The 25,833-nt window shown below is 44.4% G+C and overlaps 1 long non-coding RNA gene across 1 annotated transcript in view; it reads right to left on the bottom strand.

The window, feature by feature from the left end:
* The window catches only part of LOC141570808 (uncharacterized), a 333,482-nt gene that overhangs the window by 3,966 nt on the left and 303,683 nt on the right, over positions 1–25,833 (bottom strand). The window lies entirely within an intron of this gene.

The raw sequence follows: 25,833 nt of genomic DNA, 5'->3' as shown, positions 1-25,833 counted from the left end.
CTGCTGGGCCAAGACGTGGTAGTTGACAAAGACCAATTGTAAAGAGGGCTTAAAAGCTACTAAAGAATTTAATGTCATTCACCTGCATATTCATTGATGTAATTGATTGGCTTATTCATTCATTCAGCATATTTTTATTTATCCCTCATTCACTCACTTATTCAACCAATATTTTCTGATTGTCTGGCCTGGTTAAGGCATTGTGTTGGGCCCAATGTTGCAAGGAGATCACCATCTAGGGACTGAGAGGGCAGAGCAAGGAGAGGGCAGGACGTGGACTCCAACACGTAAGTAAATCCTGTAAGCTAATACATAAGGGCTGTGATAGAAAGTAGTACAAAGTGCCGGGGGAGTCCATCACCCTTTTCTGCATTTAATGTAGTACTTTCAGAGAGTTCTAAAAAATACAATTCTTATATACTCAAAATCCTCAGGAGAGGAAAACAAATCTTAGCAAATGAAGAGATCTATAGAAAAATTTTTCCTTCCCACTGTCTATTGAATATAGAAGGCAGAACTCCAGCTGGCAGCACACATTTCTCAGCTCCCCTCCAAAGGGTCAGACTGCTGAGCGTCTCAGAAGGCAGAGCAGAGGGAAGATCTGCTCCCACCTGAAGGGCCAGGCCCCTGCTCTCTGAATGCTGGGCCTGGCACACTGCGGCCTCAATGCAATTTGTGGTGATTTTCCATCCTGCTCTTCCCTTGGGGAGTTGGATTTTGCTCATCTAGGTTTACTCTCTGAACTCTCAAGGTCTGAGATCTGCCTTGCTAAATAGGACCGACTTGGATATTTAGAATACCCTGTTTTTCTTAGGACCTTAAAAACGTAACTCCAGTGTAAGGCAGCTCCATGGGTTTCCATCAAAAAGGAAGGGAGGGGGTGGGGGGTGGGAGATGAGGGTAAGGGGGATCGAATATATGGTGATGGAAGGAGAACTGACTCTGGGTGATGAACACAGAATGGGATTTATAGATGATGTAATACAGAATTGTACACCTGAAATCTATGTAATTTTACTAACAATTGTCACCCCAATAAATTTAATAAAATAAAATTTAAAAAAAAAAAAAGGAAGGGAGGTGGACATTATGAGTTTGATTTCTGCCTCTTCACTTCCCACTATAGGATCTCAGACAAGTTACCTGTCGGAGCCTCCATTGGATCATCCATCAACAGAAGAAAATACTTATCAATAATAAATTATCTACTTCTATCAATATGTATCGTGCCCCCAACTCCATGTCCAAGCAGCAGAATCTACTTCTCCACTGAATAACTGCTTGGCCATGTGACTCAGTTTGAATGATGGACCATCAACCATTGTGATATGACCAAAGGCTTCCCAAACACTTGTAAGATGGAGCTTGCTGTCTTGTACCTCTGACATTGACAAGACAAGAACATGCCTTACTTAGTAAGACCACTTTCCCAGGAAGATGGGAGACACGTGGAGCAGAGCCACCCCACCCAACCACAGCCCTGCAGTGAGAATAAGACACTGAGCAGCTATAGCTGAAATAAGAACCACTCAGGTGAGCCCAGCTTAGACCAGTCCTACCCCAGCCGAACCATAGATGCATAAGCAACAATAAATGGCTATGGTTTAACTATTGAATTTTGTGGTGGTTGGTTATGCAGTCAAACTAACTAACACAACACCATTATTACAATCTCTAAATCACAGACAAGCACACTGGAGAGCAATAAGATCAAGTGAAATGATCAAGGTAGAAAGTGGCCGAGCTAAGCCTTGATCTTCTAATCCTCTGCAATATTTTCTCTCACCAAGCTTTGCCTCCTTTACAACCTAATCTAATCTGAGGTTGTTATGAGAATGAGATACCAGTGCAAAACACCTTGCCCTGTGCCAATTCACTTACTGAGCTTGCTGCTACATGCCAGGAGTTTTGCATGAATTAGAATAATAACAACAGCAGCCACTCTGGTTACTTAAGGAATTGCACGGCAGTTCCCTGGCGAGCCACCTGGCTGTACCCAGTGGACTGTGGGGTCCTGGAGAACAAGGACATGACCTCCACATCTCGGCATGCTCAAGGCTACCACTACGCCTAGCGCAGAGCAGACTCCAGAGATAGCTGATGGAAGGATGATTTAAGAATTAACTGGAAATTGGGCTGTCTCTTTATAAACCAACAGCTTCCATGAAGACCTTTGATGACAGCCAATTTTAATAGGTTCTTTCCAAATTTATTCTCTCATTTATTGTATTCACTTCCTTTATATGTATATGTATATGTATATATACATATATGTATATATATACACACAGATGTATGTATATGTATATACATATATCTGTGTGTGTATATATATATATATATATATATATATATATATATATATATATATACATATGTGTGTGTGTGTGTGTGTGTGTGCATGTGCGTGTATACCGGAGTGCCAAAAAAAATGTATACAAGAGGACACTTTGATCAACGTTGCTCAAGCAGGAGTTCGCCGTGATCAGAAGTGTCTGGACACTGATGGAAACCACTTTGAGCACCTCTTCTCATTGCAGAAGTCAAACACGACTTGTATTCATCTTTTGTTATTGGTGTATATTGAGTATTACAATTTGAATACAGTTTTCCTTTCATAAAAATGTATACACACATTTTTGGCACCCTCTGTGTATGTATGTATATGTATACATAGTGTTTTTGCTTGTCTCCTTCATACTCACAGATACAACCACACATACATACCATTTCATCGAAACAGTAGCTGCACAATAACACACTGCACCTTGGCAAACTCCCACCCCCTGCTAAATTTATACCAAGCAAAGTTTGTTGTTGCTTATGTTTTTTAAAAAGATGTAATATCCCATCTCATCAACTTCAAGTTACAAGTCACTCTGAAACTTGGGCAGCAGCATATAGCACCAAGTGACATGCTCGCGCACGTACACACACACACACACACACACACACACACACACACAGCCTGTATTTTGCACCTCATGTAGTTCTGTCATATCAGTTGCCAACACAGAAGGGGCACATGTCTGAGTTTTTTTGCTGCTCCTAATTACACTGAGATGGGAACGTTCACATCTTCCGCCCAGGGGAGCTGTGTTTTCCCCAAGGTGCAGAGAGAGTCTCGCTGCCTTTGTCCTTTGGTTTGGCTGAGCATGGGCAGTTAGATGTGCCCCTTCCTTGGCTGCGATGTGACAAACAAGCACTAGAGAAATGCACGTCCTTGGCAGTGCTGCCGCTTTGTCTGTAGCACAAAGAGCAGGGGCTGCGATGGTGACTGAAATCCTGCAGCATGGACCCATGGCAGAGGGTGTCCCAGAAAGCAGAGGTCACCATCCCACTGTCCCAGGTGCTGAATTCAACCCGTGATGTGATGCGTTTGACTCATTTTTTTCCCCTGTTTGAGCCAATATTTAAAATTGGAATTTTACATCTAGATTTGCAGCTACTCTTGAGAAGCTGGAAGACGTGGCAACCACGGGCCTCATTTCACCTTATGGCAACAATGGCTGGAGGTGTGGAGGGCTGAGTCCTTCATACGGACCCTCACCCCTGACTCGGCTCCCCCAACCACCCTGCTGTCTCCCCTCAGTGGGGCTCGGTGTAGGCTTCTGGCTGTCATTGCCGTGCTCTGCTTATTATTTTGCCTTCTTTTGTTCATAACCCTTTCAAAAGTACTGAAAAAAAAGGTAAACTAGAAAAGCCACTGGAAAAAGATCACATTTCTTGGTGACAATGAAGACCCTCTTGTGCATTGAATAAAGAAACGTTCAGCATGATCCATATATAGATACCCTCCAGTGTCCTTGTTCCTCGGGGCGTTTCATGGCCTCGTGATTATGAAGACCCTTCGATTCCCATCAGGAGGCAGGTAGTGGAGTGAATAAGGCACAGGCTTTGGTTTCTGGCAAACCTGGGTTCAAATGTTCTGTTCTCTTTGCAGTTCCATGGCTCTCAGAGCTTGGAAGAGTTAAAGAACTCTGTGCGCCTCAATTCTCATGTCCGCAAAGCACAAATGATGGAACCTTCCTCACAGAATTATCACGAGGAGCCACCATGAAGTGATTGTGCATGGATTACCAAGCAAAGTTAGGTTTATAATAAATCCTCAAAAATATTACTTTCCTTCCCTTGCCAGGAATAAAAAATATGAAGAACATCTAAAGTAACGACAACAAAGAGATCTTGTGAAACTCCAACAAATTAAATAATTATTTTCACTTGTTTGTGTTTGTCATTCCTACAATTTTAAAGCAACACACACACACACTCACACACTCTCACACACCACTGTGGAGCAGAGTGTGACAGCTGGTCACCAGAAGTCAGCTTTGTCTTCTTCTGCACATAGTTTTTCCACATTTCCAAGTCTTCTTGCATTGAGGTGTCATGACCAGGCTAGTTCTTCCCAATAGAATAAGCCACAGTGATGGGTGTCACTTACATCTGTTGCGTCTTTTAAGAAGCAGTGGGTTTACCCATACTCTCATTCCCCTTCTGGCAGCCGGAGGGAGATGACAGCAACTGCATACACTAGTAGATGGTAAAACCACAAGATAGACAGAGCTTGGATCCCTGAGTTACAACATGGATGAGAGCTGCCTGCCGACCAGACATACCTACCTTGGAGGTTACTATATTTGAGCCTTTATATTTTTGGGTCTATTTGTTTTGGTATTTTAACCTGTCCTAACTAAAGTTCACCAGCACATACCTTATGAGGTTTGGGGCTTCTTATACAACATGGTAACCAGCCATTGAAGAACATCTGTAGATTCGGAAGGTCTTTAGACCTCACATGAGAATTAATAATAAAGGCTTTCAACTTCCAGGTGGCAGTTATTGGACAAAGGAAGCCCCCAGAGTGTCAATCAGTCTACTAACATTGAGTACTTGTTTTAGGAGCTAGGGCATCAGGTTGGAGGGATGACTAAGGTGGAAAGAATTATTGCACTTGCAGAATTTATGTTCCAGTGATAAGTGCCTGGCTAGTTTTGATCATCGAGTTCTGTTCCTTATTGGCTTTGGTCCAGACTGTGTTATGGTTAATATTATAGGTCCTTTAGTACAAAAGCTGCACTGTAATTTCTCTGTGGAAAAGACAGTTGTCAGGGATAATATGCCCTATATTTACGTATTGTCTCCAGGCCCACACTTGTCCTTGTATAGCTTCCTCTATTACAGGGGTTGGAAACCTGAACACTTCATTTCTCAGTCTCTTTTGTCACCTGGATCCAGATATGTTCTGTCAGTGGGAGGACCTTGTACAAGGTTGAAAGGCAGGGTGGGAACCTGAGGGTGACAGCAGATTGAGGCAAACTGGTCAGAGCCCAGCAGGTCAGTGAGACTGCCAGCTCCCGGGACGCTGTAGCTGCGATGGGAAATCATGAGCCATCCTCTGGGTCTTTGCAGTAGGAGCTGCTCAACTACCTTTTGCCAAGATAGGCCAACACCAGCGACTTTATCCATGATGGCTTCACTCCACGTGCGTTGCAAAATCTGTCAGCACTGTGACTGATCGATTGGCTTAGCTCAAGTCACACCCACACCCTGGCCAGGGGGTGGGGGGTGGCCCAGGTACTCTCAACAATAGACTGCCAGCCTCAATTTAACTTGAGCTAAGCCGATCACCTGACTCCCTTGGCTGGGAAGAAGTCCTTCACTTACACTTGGCCATCCTCATTTTAGGGGTAAAGATTCTAATCCCAGATAGGTCGATTGAGCTGTGTTGAACCAGGGGTAAAGCCATGATTGGAATTCTGCCTCCAACACCGAATCTAAAGCTTCCTCTGGCACCCTGACAGTGGCCTCCCAGGTAGTTTCTGCATGCACATTATTTCTTCTTGGAATGTTCATGCCCCCTGATGACCAAGATCAACCCTATTCATCTTTTAAACCTACACTCCTCTGACCCAAAAGCCTAGTTCTGAGTCTCTCATTCTTCTATTTCTAAGCTTCACCCTCTACCTAAGATTTATCCAAGATAACAGATTGAGTAAATATTGGGGGCTGCTTTGTCGTGAGAAAGAATCTCCCTCAGGGCCAAGCTCATGCCCCGTATGTTCCAACATCCCACCCTCCAACCCACACCACATTGGTGCATGGCCATGGGTTATACACGTGTTGAATTAAATGAAATATAACTCTAAGACATTAGTAGTAGTAGTAGTATTTATGTCTATCTTTATTTATTTCCAAAATTCATTTCTCTAAATTAAACTTCTGTGCTCTGTGAATATCCTGCCTGCATTCTCACTATAGATTTGGGATTCATATTCCATGTATTTAGGATGTGTAAAGGGTTTATTTTCCATGGTTCTGTTCACACACATCCCCTGAATACCATCTTGGTGTCAGACAAAGCTCTGGGTGCTGCAGTCTCCATCAGTAGGAGAGTCAAGGACACAGGTACAGATTACATTGCATCACGACACCTGCAAATACATTGCAAATGCTTACTTTCTGTGCAAGACAAACAGTCTCCTATGCCGTGGAGTTAATCAAGGTTTCATTGAGGAGGTGACTTTTCACCTGTTCCTTGAAGGATGAGCAAGCAATTTCTATCAAGGACTAACCCCTGCAGGGACCATTTAGTCTATCTCTGCCGTTGCTGGATGCTTCACACGTGGAATCCTGTAGTTCTTTTTTTCTTCATAGTCTTGCTCATCTATTAGCGGCTCAGTTGTGATGGGTGAAATGATTCTACCAGTCTGCATGACTCATCTTGTGGCTTTGTCCCCAACGAGCCAAGAATTTCACTCATCCTCTTAGAATTGTATACCATACCTAGATGTTAGAGTGAGCACACATGTCTTGGATCTTACATCCCTCCTCCAGCCGATTGGTGATGAGTTTCACTCATTGACATGGTAGACTAAAAGACCCTCCCCAACTCTCCAACCAACACCTACCATTATTCCAGCCAGTCACAATGTGTCTCACTGGCTGCGCAACCCTGGACAAGTTATTGACATTTCCTGAACATCAAGGTCCTCATTTTAAAATGGGGAAAACAATAATGCCTACTTATAAGGGTTGCTGTGAACATCAGATGAACTTAAGCATGAAAAGACCGAGGACAGTGGCTGGCACAGGTTGTGTACTTGTTAGTTATCAAGCAGATAACCATCTCCATCATCATCATCATCATCATCATCAATGGCAACAAAAGCTTTATGAGTGTTATAACCTGAGCACTTATTATACTTCAAGAGTGATGCCAAGCAATGAGGATGCTTTATGTAATACTCACAACAACTCTTTCTACCATTTTCACGCTATCATTTTCACTTTACACACAAGGACCCTGAAATTCAAGAGGGTTAAGTTATGGTCTGAAGTAGCAAACGACGCAGATAAAGAAAAAGTGCCACACTTGCCTATGCCAAAGTCTGTTCCCGGATGCCGCAGGCGACTGGCTTTGCCAGATGCTCCAAGTACCCCACAGAGACAGAAATAACTATATCACCTCACTTACCTCCAGCTCAACCAAAGTTGTTTCCCCAGCCCCCACCCCAAACTGTAAAATTGAATGAATTGCAGCAGTTTCCTGGTTTGGGCGAGATGTCTTCACATAGCCCTCAGCCAGGCTCTGTTTGTCAGGTGAAGGAAGAAAGAGAGTCAGGGCCAAAGCTCAATTTATAACAGGAACTCATCTGTTCCCCAAACCACTGGAGACAGACCCTTTCTGGACTCATGCTTAGTGCCTGGCTGGACAAAGGTGCACACTCAGGCTCACAGGATGCCCCAGGGGAAAGCTGCTCTCCAGGCTGGAACACCACAGGCCTACCCCTCAACAATAGTACTCACCCCAAAAATCTGAATGACCCTCCAGCATAAGTGAGGAGCTGCCACATACACCTCACCCCATCCAGTGCCCCTTCAGTGTGGGCAGCAAGAGGAAAAAAATACTGTTCATACTATTGATAAAATATGTATTAATAAAGTAAATATTACTAATTACTAATGCGATCACGTCTACAGGAACAGGAAGTAAGGCACAGAGGGTTATGTGACTTACCCGGCCACTCAGTGCAGGTGCTGGGTACCCCAGAATCAGCTCCAGGGGTCCTGTGCACAGTGCCTGCCCCCGCCCCCGCTGTTCCATCAGGAGGGAAGCACTATGCGAGGCCAGCATCCCTCGCATGGCCCTGTCAGCCAAAGAGATCTGTGGCACCCATGTGTCCTAAGAGAGGGCATTTCCTCAAGGACCACATGGGACCATGTGGGCACACATCCCACTCAGCGGCCGCTGCCTGAATCTGGAAAAGCTGGAATGGAAGAAATCGCTGAATGGTTGTTAGGAACTCAATCAAGTTCCCTTCAAATCCATATATTGAAGTCCTAACCCCGTATTTCAAAATGTGACTGTATCTGGAGACAGGGTCTTTAAGGAGGTGATTAATGTTAAATGAGATCATAAGGCAGAGCTCCATCCCACAAGACTAAGGTCCCCGTCTAAGGAGCAAAGGAAACACCAGGGGTGTACACACTCAGAAAAGATCACGTGGGAACGCAGAGAGAAGGCGACTTCTTGCAAGCCAAGAAGATGGGCCTCAGGAAGAACCATCTGCCCCACCTTGGTCTCAGACTTGCAGCCTCCAGAACCACGAGACAATAAATGCCTGGCACAAGCCCCCCAGCCCGCGATACCTTGTTATGGCGGCCTGAGCTGCCCGATTCAATAGTACCTCAGGATGTGGCTGGGACGGTTCCCACTCATTGGAGCACCAAGTGTGTATTTTTAGGAAGGAAATCACACACACAGACCCCTTGGTGAAAGCCTTGAGTTTACAAGGCAGAAAGCCCCCTTTTGAGGTCAAAGGGGCCGTGAGTTTAGTTTTTCTTTCCGTCACATAGATCTTAGACACACAGCATCCCACACACATCCAACCAGGATCCCGGGCCTTGAGCCTGTCCAGGCCGGGCCTCAGGACTCCACATGTGTGTCTGTCAAACCAGCCACCTTTCCTGAAAAGGACAAGTCGGAGCCATCTTTCAGGAGTTTTCTTCCCCTGACAGAAATCAGCAGGGTTCGAATAAACCGCATAAGTTATCAGCTCCTCAGGAAAGAACATGAAAAAGGCCCTTCTATCACTTAATGAAAAATAGCTTCTTTTTTGGACAGAACTTCATAGGCCTGCAATCAAGCTATGGCGCTCTCCCTTCCCTGACGTGCCATGCAGGCAAAGCAAGTCGGCATCTATTAATAATATTTTCTCCTGCTCCTTTCATTTTTCTGCATGTCCTACCACTGTCAGGCCCCGTGATGGAGCGGAGCCTTTATCTCGTCCGAGTCTGGCCTGTCAGGGTGATAAACAATTCTAACAAGAATCAGAATAAAGATCTTCCCAGTAGACTTTGCACAGAGATAGAGGCTTTTCTCATTTTCTCGACGGAAAAAAAAAAAAATTTAATCTAGCGGCTCTGGCTTTTTTCAAGCGTCACATTCAAAGAGATGCAAATTTGTCAGAGCGAAGACCCCAGCTGACTCTGAGCGCTGCATGAATGTCAAAGGGGGGAGGCAGTGTCTTTGACATGGCTGCCTCTTTTTGGGGGTGGTGGGGGGAGAAGCTCTCCGTTGAATGTAAAAAAAAAAAAATAAGGTTTGCTTTGTAGTGCGTGTTTCAACAATTTTCATAAGTTTTCTTCTGAAATAAAATACTGCCATCGGGAAGGAAAAGAGGAGGAAAGAGACAGATGGAGATTTGGGGTGAAGGAGGAAAGAGCCCCAGAGAAACCACCCCACTGAGATGTCAGGTTGGACTGAAATGCGAAGTAACCCTGTAGGTTTGCTGAGAGGCTGAGTGGGAGCTGAATGTGTGAAGGACTTGCAATGAATGAATGCACGCATGCATCATACCATGTGGAGTTCAGCCTTTTGTTACATTTGATGATTTCCCTAAATTCGTGGACCCATTCATACCTATTTCTGTATTTTTTTCCCCAATTTATCATTAGTGTGAAGTCATCTGCATGTTCTCATCTGCTGCTCTGCTGCTCTGCTGCTCGCGTGGATTCAGAGGCAACAACAAATCCAGCTGGAAACGGTCAGGTGGATGAGGCAGGACAGCAAACAGGAGAGACCAGACGAGTAGGGTGCAGATGGGCTGCAGAGAGGATGGGAGGTGGCCACACTGGCCTCTGGGGCGACTTGGGGACACACTGCAAGCACCTGCTCACCGCTCGGTTCCCAAGTCCCTTCAGAGAATCTGAAGTCCTGATGGGCTGGGCTGGGCTGGGCCTTGTGTGGTCCCCAAAGAGTCCTTCTGCCAGTTTTGTGGAGGTGGGTGCCTCGCCCCCTCCCTAAGCCTGCATCCCAACCTCGGACCGCCATCGCAGGCTCTGTGGAGAACTCACATCTTTTCCAATATCCCTATGGTTTCCGAGTCAAGAGCCCTGGATGCCTGCATTCCCATGGCCTCGTCTTCCTCTTCATCACTGCCCTGCTGGTTCTTCCAATGCCCAGCTCACTTCTACCTTCTGATCACATCCCTTGAACCCTCGCCCAGCACCACTGTGTACCTTTCATTCCCCAGCGCTCCACTAACACAAGGTCATTGTGTGTAGGTGACTTGCAAAGGTCAAGGTTAACAGAGGGCTGGTGAAAACGTAAGGAGGAGGGAGTCACACTAACAGAGAAGGCAGTGATGTCAAGACAGATCTGAGCCATCACTCAATTGGTCACAGGGCTTGTCCTTCTCAAGACTCTACCTGATGCCTCTGTCTCCCAGCAGATTCTCTGAGAACATGGGAACCACAATACCCAATCTCCTTCAATAAATAGGGGACGTCTCCGTGTGCCTGACCTTTTGTTATGCAAACAAATTTAATTTTTCTTCTCTGCCTCTCAAATTCTCCCATCTGGCCTGCACCCCATCATCTTCATGGAATTGATCAATGAGTTATAAGGTTAGTCATATTTATATTCGTAGGCCCCGAGCATCCTTCCATTCTCCTGTCTTTGCCCTTGACATTCAGAAATTTAGTGGGAAGCAGGTGTCTGTATTGCGTATAGCCGGCGGGTTGGGGAGAGCAGGGGTAATCCATGGGGCAGTTTGTGTATGTTGAGGGAGAAGGGCTCCTGAAACCCTTCTAATAGTACAGAATGCGATGAAATAGGAGTCGATCTCATCTTCCCAGAAGCATTTGGCACTGCTCTTTTTGTCATGCTCTCTTCCCTATTGACAGCCTCCTTTAGAGCCGGCACTTGAGTTGCAACAAGAAACATTAGTTCAAGAGCCAAGCAATGGCCTCCTTTAATCCTAGGTGCTTGCCATAAGGAGCAGCCTTAGATGTCATCCTTGCACCCGTATTTCCTCGCTGAAACTCCTGGGCGTTGCTTTAGACTATTGTCCCACTAACACTTGGGAGTCAGCCAATTAGGAAAGAGAAGTCTTGTACCACCTTAAATGATTCCACTCCAGAGAAAGGGTTCTCACAGCCTACACCACTCTGGCAGGGAAGGTGAGCAGAAACCCATGGCTCTATGAAATAGCCTGTTGATGTAGAGGGTCCACATGCATCCTACAGCTCCAGTGAGCCCAGGAGACAGGCACTATAGATACTTTCCCTGCTCCTGAGAATGTCTGAAAAGTGAAAACTTCACCCCCTTAGGGTTTGGAGGACTTCTTGGCAGGTGACAGTTTTGACTAGTCAGGACCAGCACTCTACTAGAAAATGAGTCATCGCTGAGTATTTCTCATTCTGGTGGGAGCAGAAGAATAAAGAAGAATCTTGGGCCACACATTTCATTGAGCACCAATGAGGCCGCCCAGCAGAGAGCCGAGCTCAGAAGCCTGGATTCACAAGCCATGATGCAAGACCCCTTGCTGCTATTATCCAAGTGTCCTTGGGAAAAACACACCAATTCTCCGATTCTTAATTCCCTTGTTAAAAACAAGCAAACCGACAATAATGGAAGGAGGTGGTAGCCCCATTGGCTCACAGGATTATTGAGTCAAATAAGATACGGAATATGCTTCTCAATCTGTGAAGTGGAATGCTAATAAAATTTGTTTCTTTTTATTTCCTCTCTTCATTTTTCTCATCCTTTTTCACCCTGACAGCCCCAAAAAATATCACCATGAAACCTCTTCTTATCTGAGGGGAAATTTTTAATCTTTTTTTATCTGTGCATTCAAAAAATATTTGTTTTTCTATATCTTTACCAAAGACTCTGCCATTCTTTTTGTCTTCCTTGAGTTGAGTCTGAGCTTGACTTTCTCCACAGAATGGGTGCTTTTCCAAGACCCATGTCTCTCACCTTTTCACATGAAGTCTGGCGTCAAGGAAGGGCTCAAAAGAGTCGGTGGTTAAGATTAATTCAAATTTGCACAAGCAAATGATAAATGCCATTATATACAAACCCAGAAACTCCCTAGATTTTTAGCAGCTCCCTAAAATTCTCTTTCTGTGACCCTGTGGTCTAGAAGAAGGACAATTAACGTTTTATTGACTGGATGCTTAGAGGAAGACTGCTCTATGTTTCACTTGAATTATCTCATTAGTATTAAAGAAATACCAGAGTAGATTATTATTCATGTTTATATTCATAAAAAATCAGTAATATGCTTAAAAATGTTTGATTGAATTTAAGCAAAAGTGTCTTTTGCCTGTCTTTTAGGTGACAAAAAACTCATTTAATCAATCAAATATTTGTTGTGGGCCTGTTACATACCAGGTATCAGATTAATCACTGGCAATAAGATGGGTGAGGAAGATATCACGGTGACTACTTTCAGTGGACTTATATTCTAGTAGGGAAAAGAAATGAAAAAAAATGTGTACAAAAAAAATCAATAAAATGATCATAAATTGTGGAAAGGTCTACAAAGAATGAAGTACTTTGACAGAGAAAAAAAAAGAATGCAATCAGGGAAGTCCTCCCTGAGAGGAGAATTGAGCTCAGTTTGAAAGGTTTATGAGTCAGGCAACAAATAAAAGAAGGAAGAACACGCCAGAGAGAAAGAAGGTTATAGGGGAAGACCTCAAGTTGTGAAAGCACTTCGGCATACTTCAGAACCAGCACTCAGATTAATGTGGCTACAGGGTAGTAAATGAGGAAGGAAAGATATGAGTTGCATTTGAAGAAGTGTCCACAGGTCACACTGCACTGGAGACATAGGAGTTGACAATGTAAACAATTTGAATTTTACCCCAAGTGCAATGGAAAGGCACCAGTGGTTATCATCAGGGAGTGACGCAGTCTGACGATGTTTCACAGTCATTTGCTGTGGTGTGGAGAATGCACTGAAGGGTCTAAGAAAAGAAGCCAGGAGTCTGTTGCCATCATCCCCAAGAGACGATGGTAGTCTTCCCGGACTAGTTGTGGGTGCGACAGACATGGACAGAAGTGGATGAAATTGAGAGAAGTTTGACATAACTCGTTGATGGATTGGATTTGAGAAGTAAGAGAAATGAAAGAATCATGACAACTTCTAAGTCTTTAGATAAGACACTGGATGGTTGGGGGTACATTTTCTAAGTTAGGACAAAACTGTAGAATAGGTTTCATACATAGGGAATCAAATTTTATTTTGATACATTCTGGAGGGATGAGTTACCTTAAATATTTCCCTTGCTGTATTCTCAATGCCTAGAGGAGCACCTAATGTAGAATGAGTAATTAGTAATTTTTTTAATTAAATTTATTGAGGTGACAATTGTTAGTAAAATTACATAGTATTTTTTAAATCAAAGAGGAAGGTCTATGAGGTTCCAAGTAGGCATTTGGACATGTGAGTCTAACGTTTGGATTAGAGATACGGGTCAGAGATAAAAATTTGGCACCCATGAGCATTTAGATATTAATAAGCCGTGAGGGGTAAAGGAAATAGAATAGGGAGAGAGTGGGCAGGTGGAGCTGAGGACCAAGACCTGAGTAACCCCACCTTTTAAAACACAGGTAAAAGAGAAGGACTCAGAGAAGCCGGAAGTACAGAAGCTGGGATGAGAGGCGTGGGAACAGAAGGATGTGATGGCCAGGAGTCAAGAGAGGAGAGTGTTACATGATCAACTTCGTCTACTGGCTCTGAAAGGTCTGGTAAAATGAAGACAGAATCACCCACCAAATGTAAATGCTTAAATCAAACACTAAAATCAAGTGAACTCATTCTTACCAAACATTCTTTTCGTTTTAATATATGCTGATTATTGCACATGGTGAAGAGACTAATAATCCATGAATTGCCTCTCAGAATAAGATTAATAATCCACGCAAAAAAATTCTCAGTTATAGTAATAATAATATTCATCTCTAATTCCCTGTGACACAGGGGAATCTGTGTGGGATCAAAAGCCAGGCACATCCAGGATCAAGTCCCAACCTGTCCACCTCCAGGTGCATGTCCTTGGGCGAGTGAAAGCTTTAGTAAGTATCAAATTCCTTCCCTGCCAAACTTGAATGATTAAAGTAATATCTCACTTGCTTATTTATAGAACTTCAGTAAGAATCAAAAAAGCTAAGGCATGTGATAAGATTTTGAAACTGGAGAAATATGTTGCAAATGTTAAGCGACATTTATAATCAGAGGAAGCAGTGCATACGACTCCCTCGTTCATGCACTTGTCTAGTATTTAGGATCCCCAACTTCAGGGCAGACATAGGACAAGAAATAAGGGACACTCACTGCCTTCCAGTCCCTCATAGTCTGGCTGCATTGCCTTCATTTTATTACTTTACACCCCAAAGGAAGCATCCTAGGTTTTTGGAAAGCATGTGCAGTTGGGGAAGTGGTGGCATGACACAAAGATCACATTAAATGCTAACTAACATGATGCCACACATAGTTGAAATCATTAAAATGTATAACTCAGTGACAAACCTCCCCCAATAAAACAAATGCCCCAGGTCCTCCAAGTACTTTGCATATTCTTCTAGGCTAACTCTTGGTTTCAGAGGTGTTGTCCATTCCCAGCTAGAACATGGTTTCTATTGTGACAAGACCTGTGTCTTATTCAGAGTCTGGCACAGTGTTCTCTAAATATCTGTTGCACTGAATGGATTTTCCAAAGGTAGTAGTTCTGGATGCTAATCTGTGGCTTCTAGTTGGGAAAAAAGAAAATCATTTAAGTATCCTTAAGTTCTTGAGGAATATTGCAAGACGGAGGTCAGAAAAAGGCCCACTATAGGAAAGAAAAATCTTCTAAAGAATATTGATTGATGAGGAAAAGTAACTTTCCCAAAGAAGGAGTTCAGCAATGGAGAAAACCAGATGGTACGTATCCTCTTGGTTCACAGTCTATTTATGGGGAATAATGACCCTCAATTGCCACCATGGATGGAGAGAGCACACCATGCCTCAAAAAGCCACTGAAGATCCCGCAACAAGCCAGGCAGTGATTAAACGCCCCTCAGCCTCTTCCAAGGATGAGGCAGGACTTGACAAGTCTCCAGCCCACCAACGACCTCCCTCTGAAGGTGCCTGAGTGTGGGCCAGACATAAGAGTTGTAGGAGTTATGGAAGAACCACTTTGTAAGACAAGAGACCTAGGAGAGCTTCTGGTCAATTCTGTAGCTTTGGCTGTTATCTAGGAAGTTACTTCCAGACCACATGTGATTTGAAGAGAGGATGACCCAGGATATCGTAACCATCAAGACTCTGCCACTCCAGAACTGAGGCTTCACCAGATCCCTGGGAAAGGAATCAGGGAACTCCTCACGCCTGGCAAACTCCTAATTGGGGCTTCCAGCCCATTCCACTCCTGCCTTTAAGAGATGTGAGGTTCTTCAGGAAGCACCTGCTCCTTACCTGCAGGGTATGTGCATATCCAAGGGTCTCTTCACCATGGGGTCATGGCTCCAATCATTGGAGTGTATAAGAAACATCTGGTCCCCTAATATTAAAAATGTGTATGTATGGGCCTCCGCTCCAACAGATCTGGAACGAGGCCCTGGAATCTGAAACTGAAGTAATTCTGGCCTTGGGCCCTGGAAGACACTTTGAGGAACATGGTCGGGGGCAGAGGCAGTGGTTAGAAGCTCAAGCTCTGATGCTAAAGTGCCTGAGGTTACAGCCCTATTCTACCCATTACTTGTTGGGGGACCTTGAAGAACCATTTAAACTCTCCATGTCTCAGTTTCCATGTCAATCAAATGGGAATAACAGTAGTGTCTACTTCATAAATTTCTTGTGACTACTAAATGTAATAATCTTTCAAAGCATTTATCCTGGTGTGTGGCATACAGTAAGTAGTAAATAAATGGTCATTATTAACATTACATTTAAAACAAACAAACAGGAGCATCTAAAATAGCATCTGGCCTTGAAAGTCTTCTGCTGCAACACTCTGCTGCTTGATTCAGAGTGCTGCAAGTTTTGACATGGGTGACTTCATTATAAGTGGGCTGCCCTCCCAAGGAATCCATTAATTGGGGTCGTGCCATGGTGGTGACACCGTGTTCGGTTGCGCCGTAATATTCACAATAACGACATATCCAGCATCATTAAATCCATTGCAGGATATGCTAAGAATCCCAACATCCAATTATGGCACAAAGGTACAGAAAGACCCTCCCTGTCACCAAAACCATCTTACACCAGGGGCTCCATGACGAATGTGTACACATTCATTCAACAAGGATGGAATGGACCTCGTCCCTTACCACGTTCTGTGTGTCAACAGCAACAAAATGCAGGCAGCGGCCTTGGATGGCACCAAGATGGAGGAGCACTCTGTCTATTGATGTGGAATCTTCAGGGGAGAGGGGCACAGGAAAGGCGGATGGACAGCTGAATTCTCATGGCATTGAGATAAAAAAATCATTAGTGTTTTGTGATTTCTGTATGAGGGGAAGACTTTTGTTCTATCTCTTAAAAGTATGATGTGAGGAAGGAAAGTAGAATGATGAATCTAAGCTATTTAAAGAACTTGTGTGATGGGTTCAAGGTAGGAGGCTGGTGACTATTCCACTGCTCCCAAAAAAATCTCAGAAAATGCCAGAGAATGTATTTTAAACAAGGCAAGAAAATAGAATGAATCCACAGAAACAAGCACAAGTGCCACTGGCAGACTAAGAACAGTGAGGAATCTCTAAAAGATTGAAAGCAGATACAGGGAGTAAAACACTGTACACACACACTCACACACACATGCTCACATGTTCACACACACTCACACACACGTCACACGTTCACACACATTCACACACACATGTCGCACGTTCACACACACTCACACACACATGCTCACACGTTCACACACACACACACGTCACACGTTCACACACACTCACACACACATGCTCACACGTTCACACACACTCACACACACATGCTCACACGTTCACACACACTCACATACACATGTTCACACGTTCACACACACACGCATGCTCACACACACAGTAACATTCACACATAGGGTCACACACTCGCACACAGTTGTCACTCACACACACGGTCACACACACATGGTGACACATACACATGGTCACACTCACACACATGGACACACACACACACACACACACACACACACACACACACACACGACAGGAGCACTTCGGGAAGCTCCAAGCCTGGAGTCAGAAGAGACAGGAATGGGTGGGAATTCAAGAGCAGAAATACGAGAATCTTGTCCCCGGCGCTGGAGACCATCACACCTGAAGCCCTGGCGCTGGCAAGGCCAGGTGTGTGGGGGGAACGGTGGGCTGTCTGAATCAGTGGGTATCAGGACACTCCAAACATTCAGACCCTGCCCTCCACCAACAGAATCCTATTCCGGGTCCTGCTGCGGCACTCAGAGCCCTCCGTGCTCTATCTCCAGCACTCCTGCACAACTGATACATCAATTTACCTGCCCAACTACCCTTGATGTGCCAAACACACTGGACCACTGGTCATTCTCAGAAAAAGTCCCTGTGCTCTGGACTCACTCTGCGCCCTCTTTGGGTGCCGCTCCTCCTGCCTCTGTCATTGAAAGGCTCATCCTTCACGGCCCACGAAAATGCCCCCCTTTCCGGAAGGGGCTTCAAAGGCACAAGCTATGGGAAGAACCGGCCTTCTCTTGCCCACCTGTCACAGGGGGTCTCTATGTAACCACGGGTGAGGTTCTGTCTCGTTCCGTCACCTGCTAACCTGTGTCTTTATTCCCCTTGGACATATGAACAACTTGAAAAGAAGGACTGTGGCCCTCTCAGCACTTTGCACATAGTAGGAGCACATAAAACTGTCTAAAACGTAGTAGCTGCTCAGTAAGTACTTGTGGAATAAATGAGTAAACGTTGGGTAGTAGACTGTGTGTGAAATGTTTTTGGAGACTCATCAAGAAAGGCCTTGAATGCCAAAGTGAGGAGCGTTGAATGAATTCAGCAGGCAAACGAGAACCACGTCACCTGTCATAAGTGCGATTCGACAATGTACCCACATGGTGAATTTATGGTAAGCATGATGTTTCAAGAGGTGGGCCATAGCTAAACATTTTTTTACCAGATAAAACTTAAAGGGAGAGAAGACCCTGCAAATATAAATACAAACTCTAGCAAAGCTAGCAGAAAATGCAATTTAGATGCAGCTGTTTTGATGGCCGCATGTAAAGCCAAATTCAGGAACAAATTCCTTTTTTCACTACTATGGCCCTTGTTAGGGACACAATTTTCATTAGGTAGGGAGACAAAGTACAACACCAACATGCTAAAAGTAGGCATGTGGAGCGAGAGGCAGCTGATGGGGAGCCAGGCCAGTTTATGGTGTTCTTGTCAATATAATTGTCATGTTAGCACTCTGTTAATTTTTAAGTGTAAGGTCTTTTTCTGCATTGTCTGAAAGAGAGGCATTCATTTCCAATCAGGTTTCAATATGAGGTTCATTCAAAACTCTCAATATATTAAGTAAATTAAATCTTTCCTGAGAATTTGCACCGCTTGGGACTTGAAGAGATAGTTTATAAGTAAAGGAACAGTCCAAAACGGATGCTCAGATGGTCCATTTACATATAGGGTGTCCCAAGATAACCAGGGTTTGGAGTGGTTTTTGGAAGAGGCAGCATCTTATAAGGAAAGCCAACGACGTGGGTCCCCGCCCTGGCCCTGCTCTCATGAGTGTGATCTTGGGAAAGTCACTTCACTCTTTGAGCCTCAGTGGTGACACGATAATGATAGTGACTTCTCCGCCACGGGTATAATAATCCCTCAGCAGCCACGGTCCTAGCCTCTTTTAACAAGGAGCATGGAAACGTGTGAGGGAAAGTTCTGGAAGCTGTGGAGAGATGCTACGTCTGTCCTCCTGGGTCTCAAGGGACCATCTGGTCCGGGGTCCTGCCTTCAGTCTCTGAATGATGTGGGATGCTTCAGCTACAGAGAAGGTGCTCGAGGTTAAGAGAGGTCCGACGTTTGCTCAAGGACACACAGGAGGTAGAGGTCAGAGGAGAGAGGACGGCCCCTGCCTCCTGCCTTTCTCCTGATGCACAGGCCATGATGCTGTCTCTATTCCTACCTTCTCCTCCGGGGAACCCCAGGAACTATGGTAACAGGACATAGGAAGAAATCACTTTAATGACCGCTGGCACACCCTACCATTTTTGTAACAGGATGTTCTGTCACTTGTCTAAAAAAAATCCCAGATCTTTTTGCCTTTTCTGGGAAACCAGATTTATAGCAGGTGATAAGCTTTACATTTCTGAGAAGGTCTACTACCATCTGGGTGTGAGATCAGAGTCCCAACTATACCAACTCCGCCCTCTTTTCCTTCCTTTCTCCCTCCTTCCCTTGGGTTCTCTCCCCTTCCTGCTTTTTCTTCCTTCCTCCTTCCCTGCCTCCCTCCCTCCCACTTTCCCTCCCTCTTTTCCTTCTTTTCTCCTCCCCCCCTTACTCTTTCTTCCTTCCTTCCCTTCCTCCCTCGCTTCCTTCTGGCCAACAGCTCTTCACCTCGCACCCCCAGAGGCCCCCCAGACCCTGCGGTGCTTGGCATCTCCACATTCACTTCCTCACTGGGTCCCCAGAACGCTCCAGCCTCTGAGTCTGGCTTTCCTCTCACATCCCACCCTGTCCCTCCCACTGCTGTGTACCACGTGGCATGATTTGTATACCTCTCCTGTGCTATGTTTTATTTTTCAATCCCAGGACTTGCTTGGTCTCTCCCCTCATCCATCTGGTCCACATCTGGACAAATGGTACCTGAGAGGGGGTCTTTGTCTTATAATATTCCAAATCCAAGCCCCCTCCCTTTGGCTTCACGGAAGTACATGGATCATGGTTAAGAGAATGGTGGTTGGATTCAGACCCAACTCCCATTCAGTCATTTACTAGCTGTGTGATGCAAGGCAGGGGGAATCACCCTTCCAAGCTTCAGAGAGGTCTTTGTAGAGCTGTTCTGATGAGTAAACAAGATTAGTATGCCCTTTGGAGTTCCTAGCAAAAAGAAGCAAATGGCAAGCCCTGTCAGGGAGAAGAGCTACAGGAAGAAGGGGGAGCAGAGGGATTCTGAGCACAGTCTCAGGAAGAGCAAAATCAGGAACTGAGGAAGCAGGCCCAGCAGCACAGACAGAGGGGTCACGGGAGCAGTGGAGTAGATAAACGAAGTGAGAAAGTGCTGCAGACGCAACCAGAGGCCTGAATTTCAGGCTCAGACCCTCCACTTATTACCTATGTGACCTGTAACAAGTCACTTAAGTTCTGGCTACCTCACTCCTCCTTCCGCATGCCAGTCCTGTGGGCCTCACTTTGCGGGTGTGATGCTGGCAGGAAGTGGTGGGAGGCGGGAGCGCGCTGCAAGCTGTGAAGTGCTGTGCACCCAGCCCCCCATGCACTTCCTTAGGTCATTGGTTGGCGTTGTTTCCATGGGTTCTTCTCTGGTGCATGCAAGCCTCCTCCTCAGAGCTGACCTTCAGCTGCTTCCAAGGTACTTTGCTGATACATGAGTGGCCAGCCCCAAATGAAAGAGAATGAGGTCCAGAGTGCAACAGGGCCTTGGCGAAACGAGAACGGCTTGGGGTTGCAGGAATGGAAGTGATGGGGAAGATATTGGGATGAGAGAATTGAGACTGTTAGAGTCATCATGAGTTGGCTATCCCTACAAAACTCTTCAGAAGGGCAAAGTGGGTCTCCTGGCAACAAGTCTCCCCAACAACCACCAGATAAGGAAACCCCACCAGATGAGGGAGAAATATCAAACCTGCAAAGCTCAGAGGAGTCGCTCCTCTGAAGGCTTTACCTCCCAATGCTTCAAGCACCTGGTTTTTCCTAATATCGTCAGCGTGGCTATGAGCAGCGTTGTGTTTCATTTTCAAACTCGGCGTGCATTACAGAATTGCTCTTAATTGATAACAGCACTGCCTCTCTGGGGAAGTGCATTGCAATTAAACTTCATGAGAAGTTTTATGTGGTCTTCACATGGCATCCCCTCTGAATGCCCCTCTAAGTGGGTTTCTAAACCTGCAGTAGGTGCCCATTAACTCGGAATGTGGGGAAGAGCTGTCTATGATTCATAAAAATAACAGCTTGTATAACAGCATACATTAATGCGGCTGCCTTTTACAATACCTCAATTAATTACAGATTAGTAGTTTGGGAAGGGGAAGGGACTGTATGGATCGTTTATTTCACTGCACCCTCCCCACTCAGGAATAGGAAAAGCAACACCCAAAGAGAGTGGCTAAACCAGCATGACATATGTCATTGGCAGCATAAACCAAACAGAACTGCGGCTTCAAACCACACCAGTCACTGGCCTGGAAGGTGAGCCTGGGAACCTTCCACAGGTCGTCTCAGCTGGATTCTCTCCTTCCCTCCTAAGGCTCCACCTGCTCAGCACTTGATCCAGTCCCGACGGAACCAAGACATAAGTCAGTCCAGGGCCCACCTGTGGGTCGCGTCAGAGTCTGTTTCACAGCATGAGACCCACATCTGACATGTTCGGCATCATCTACGGGCACTTGTTGAAGTTTCTGCCCTCCAGGACAAACGAGTTTCCGGTTTTGTCTCTGTGCCCAGCTCTCTGATTCCCCAGAAGCTCTGGAGTTCTGCTATTACAGAATCCACTGGACATAATCATGTGTGTTGTCCTTCTAATTTTGAGTTTAACTTTGGCTTAGAGCACTGGGCCCCACCCAGCAGGTAAGTCCTCCTTTGGCCAAATCCCCCACAACCCTTTAAACGCTGCCGGACTTGACCTGCACAGTATCTAGTGCTGGGACAGTCCTGCAGCGCCTTTCCTCTCTTTTGCCGGCTTGCCCACATCTCTCCATGGGGCAGCGCTGATTGGTACCCATCGTACCTCGAGGCCGTACCGACCTCAAGATGACATCAACACTTAGTTATGGTAAATAGTGCCTGAACAGAGCCTGAGAATTCATAACTCCTTTTGGAACGCTACTGGAGAGTTGGTGGTGGGCTCAATGTCCTGTGTTCCTCCAGCGTGTCATTTCTTCTCTCTGTGCTCATAGTCCTTCCCGGCCTCCTTTGTAGGCAGGGTGGCGGTCTGCAATGAGTTGTGACTAATGACAAGTGAGTAAATGGATCAAAGACTTAAGCATAAGACCTGACACAATAAACTGCATAGAAGAAAACATAGGTACTAAACTTATGGACCTTGGGTTCAAAGAGCATTTGATGAATTTGACTCCAAAGGCAATGGAAGTAAAAGCTAAAATAAACGAATGGGACTATATCAAACTTAAAAGCTTCTGCACAGGAAAAGAAACCATCGACAAAATAAAGAGGCAACCAACTGAATGGGAGAAGATTTTTGCAAACAACGCCTCCGATAAGGGGCTAATATCCAAAATATACAAGGAACTCATGCAAATCAACAACAAAAAAACAAACAACCCAATTGAAAAATGGGCAGAGGATCTGAAGAGACATTTCTCCAAAGAGGACATACAAATGGCAAATAGACATATGAAAAAATGCTCAACATCACTAATCAGAGAAATGCAAATAAAAACCACGATGAGATATCACCTCACCCCAGTCAGAATGGCGATCATCAACAAGACAAATAGTAACAAGTGTTGGAGAGGCTGTGGAGAAAAAGGAACCCTCATACACTGTTGGTGGGAATACAGACTGGTGCAGCCGTTATGGAAGGCAGTGTGGAGGTTCCTCAAAAAATTACGAATAGAATTACCATATGACCCAGCAATCCCTCTCCTGGGTATCTACCCAAAAAATCTGAAAATATTTATACATAAAAACAAGTGTGTGCCAATGTTTACTGCAGCTTTATTTATGGTGGCCAAGACATGGAAGCAACAAAAATGTCCTGCGATAGATGAATGGATAAAGAAGTTGTGGTATATATACATGATAGAATACTATTTGGCAGTAAGAAAGATGAAATAGGACCATTTGTGACAACATGGATGGATCTTGAGATTATAATGCTAAGTGAAATTAGTCAGACAGAAAAAGCAGAGAACCATATGATTTCACTGATATGTGGTATATGAACCAAAAACAACAAAAGAACAAGACAAACAAATGAGAAACAAAAACTCATAGACACAGACAACAGTTTAGTGGTTACCAGAGGGTAAGGGGTGGGGGGTGGTAGATGAGGGTAAAGGGGATCAAATATACGGTGATGGAAGCAGAACTGACTCTGGGTGGTGAACACACAATGTGATATATAGATGATGTATTACAGAACTGTACACCTGAAATCTGTGTAACTTTACTAACAATTGTCACCCCAATAAATTTTAATTAAAAAAAAGAAGAAAAAAAAAAAGAAAAGTGAGTACAAGTGATATACATCTCTCTCTTCCAAACACAGCAGTTAAGAGCTTATCTGTATGGTCTTCCCCTCTGTCAGGACTCTTGGAAGTCAATTACTGAGAGATTGGGGCCCCAAAATGGTGACAGGCTGGTTCCCTGAGTCACTAGATGGAGGAGAGCCCCTGCCAACCTTTATCACACTTTGCACAAGAAAGTAATGTGCTTCTGTTGTGCTAAGATACTCAGATATTACGACTTGTTACTGCAGCATAACATAGCCCATGTTGACTAATACACAGCGTAGCTTCTGTCCATCCCTTGGATGTTTTTTCTCATGTTCCAGTCTCAGTTCCTTTAGCTTCACTTTCCCATACACTCCCTGTACTCCCTCATCTTCAACCATCATAAATTTGTGGAAAGCACATGACCTAATTTAGTTCCTGTTTTTGAGCTTCAGACATCTGCATCCAATTGCTGCCTGGTTAGTTCCATTTGGCATCTATTAGGAAATTAATGTCAACTTATCCAAAAGTACACAGGCTATCTTTCCTTGACCATTCTTCTATTCTGTATTGGTAGAGTAAACTATTGGTTTTACCTACCTAGTTACATAAACAAAAATCTGGACATCTTATTTTCCTTTCTTTCCTATTTGTCACAAGGCACCAACTAGATCCTGCAAGTTCCGCCTCTGACAAAGTTCTTGAAACCATCCACTTCTTTCCATCTCCACTGTCATTCTTTTTTATTTGTTTCATTATCTCTTGCTTAAATTCCAATAACAGCCTCTTATCTGCTCTTCCTTATTCCAGCCTTGCTTCTTTCTATGCATTCTCCATGTCACATGCTACAGCAGATGGATCTTGGAAAAATGATGTTATTTATTCCCTACTCTTTCTGTCTTTCAGTGCCCCCATTGAGCCTTAACTTCCTTGGCAGAGATTTTAAGGCACTTCATGACTGGACCCCAGGATAGCAAAGAGCATCAGAGTGTGGCCTCTGGAATCAGACCCTCAAATGTCTAGTCAGGACTCACCTGAGAAAGTCATTTAATCTCTCTAAGTATCATTGTTCTCATCTATCAAAGAAGATAAATAACACTGATTTTATTGGGTTGTTGTGAAGGTTGAATTCAATCATGCATATGCATATACTTATTTCTCAAAACATAATAGTCATTATAAATTATTATTGATAATAAAAAGAATTACTGTATAATGGCCACTTCCTATGTGTCAGCAACTATACCAGACCGTTCATACCCATCGCATCTCACTTAATTTTCGTAGCACCTCTACTTTGCTTTAGGTAGAGAGAGGGTAAGCAATGTGTCTCAAAAAAGCACTGGTAATAAGCTGCAGAGCTGAGAGTCAAACCCAGGTCTATCTGATGAGATAGTTGGTGCTTTTTCAAGGAGCACCAAATGGAGTGTGGAGCAAAGAGCAAAATAATGACACCACTTGATATCCAGAAATGGCTTTGAAGACAATAGGTCACTGTCACAATGTCATAGTATGGGCTTGCCACCTTGCACACGTCCAGGAGGGCACATTTGCATACAATGCAATTTAAATATAAATATATAGCGAATGATGCTTCCTGGTATATTATACAACCACTAAAAATCATATGTACCTGTGATTACTTTATGATAGCGCCGTGAAGGTTTATATCATAGCATAGGGATTAAGGGTGTAGCGTTCAGGAATCAGATTGCTTTGGTTTCAGTCACAGCTTTAGAACATTCCGGTTGTGTGACCTTGGGCAAATTACTTAACATCTATAAATAGGGAAAATAATAGAACGTGCCTCATAGGATTGTTTTGAAGACCAAACAAGGCAATACGTGCCTAGTGCTTAGAAAGTTCCTGACCAGTTGTGCTCAAATATTACCACCAACATCATCGTCATTTTTCTTATTGCAAGTGATAAAAATCAGGAAACAAAATTGGACTTGTTGTATATGCTAACCTTTATAAAACGACATGGAGGCAGAGATAAGACTGGAAGAAAATACGCTTTCATGCTAGCAGTGGGTCTCTCTGGCCTGTTTAATTATTAGTGAGTTTTGTTCTCCTCTTTATCTCTGCACTTTTCAATTTTTTGATGATGAGTATGTGTCACTTTTATAAGGAAAAAAAATAACATTCTACTGTGGGTCTAGACAAGGAGTT

The sequence above is a fragment of the Rhinolophus sinicus genome, chromosome 3, assembly GCF_057876585.1.
Source record: "Rhinolophus sinicus isolate RSI-liver-muscle chromosome 3, RSI-T2T, whole genome shotgun sequence".
NCBI lineage: Eukaryota > Metazoa > Chordata > Mammalia > Chiroptera > Rhinolophidae > Rhinolophus > Rhinolophus sinicus.
This window is presented reverse-complemented; position numbering and strand designations above follow the sequence as displayed.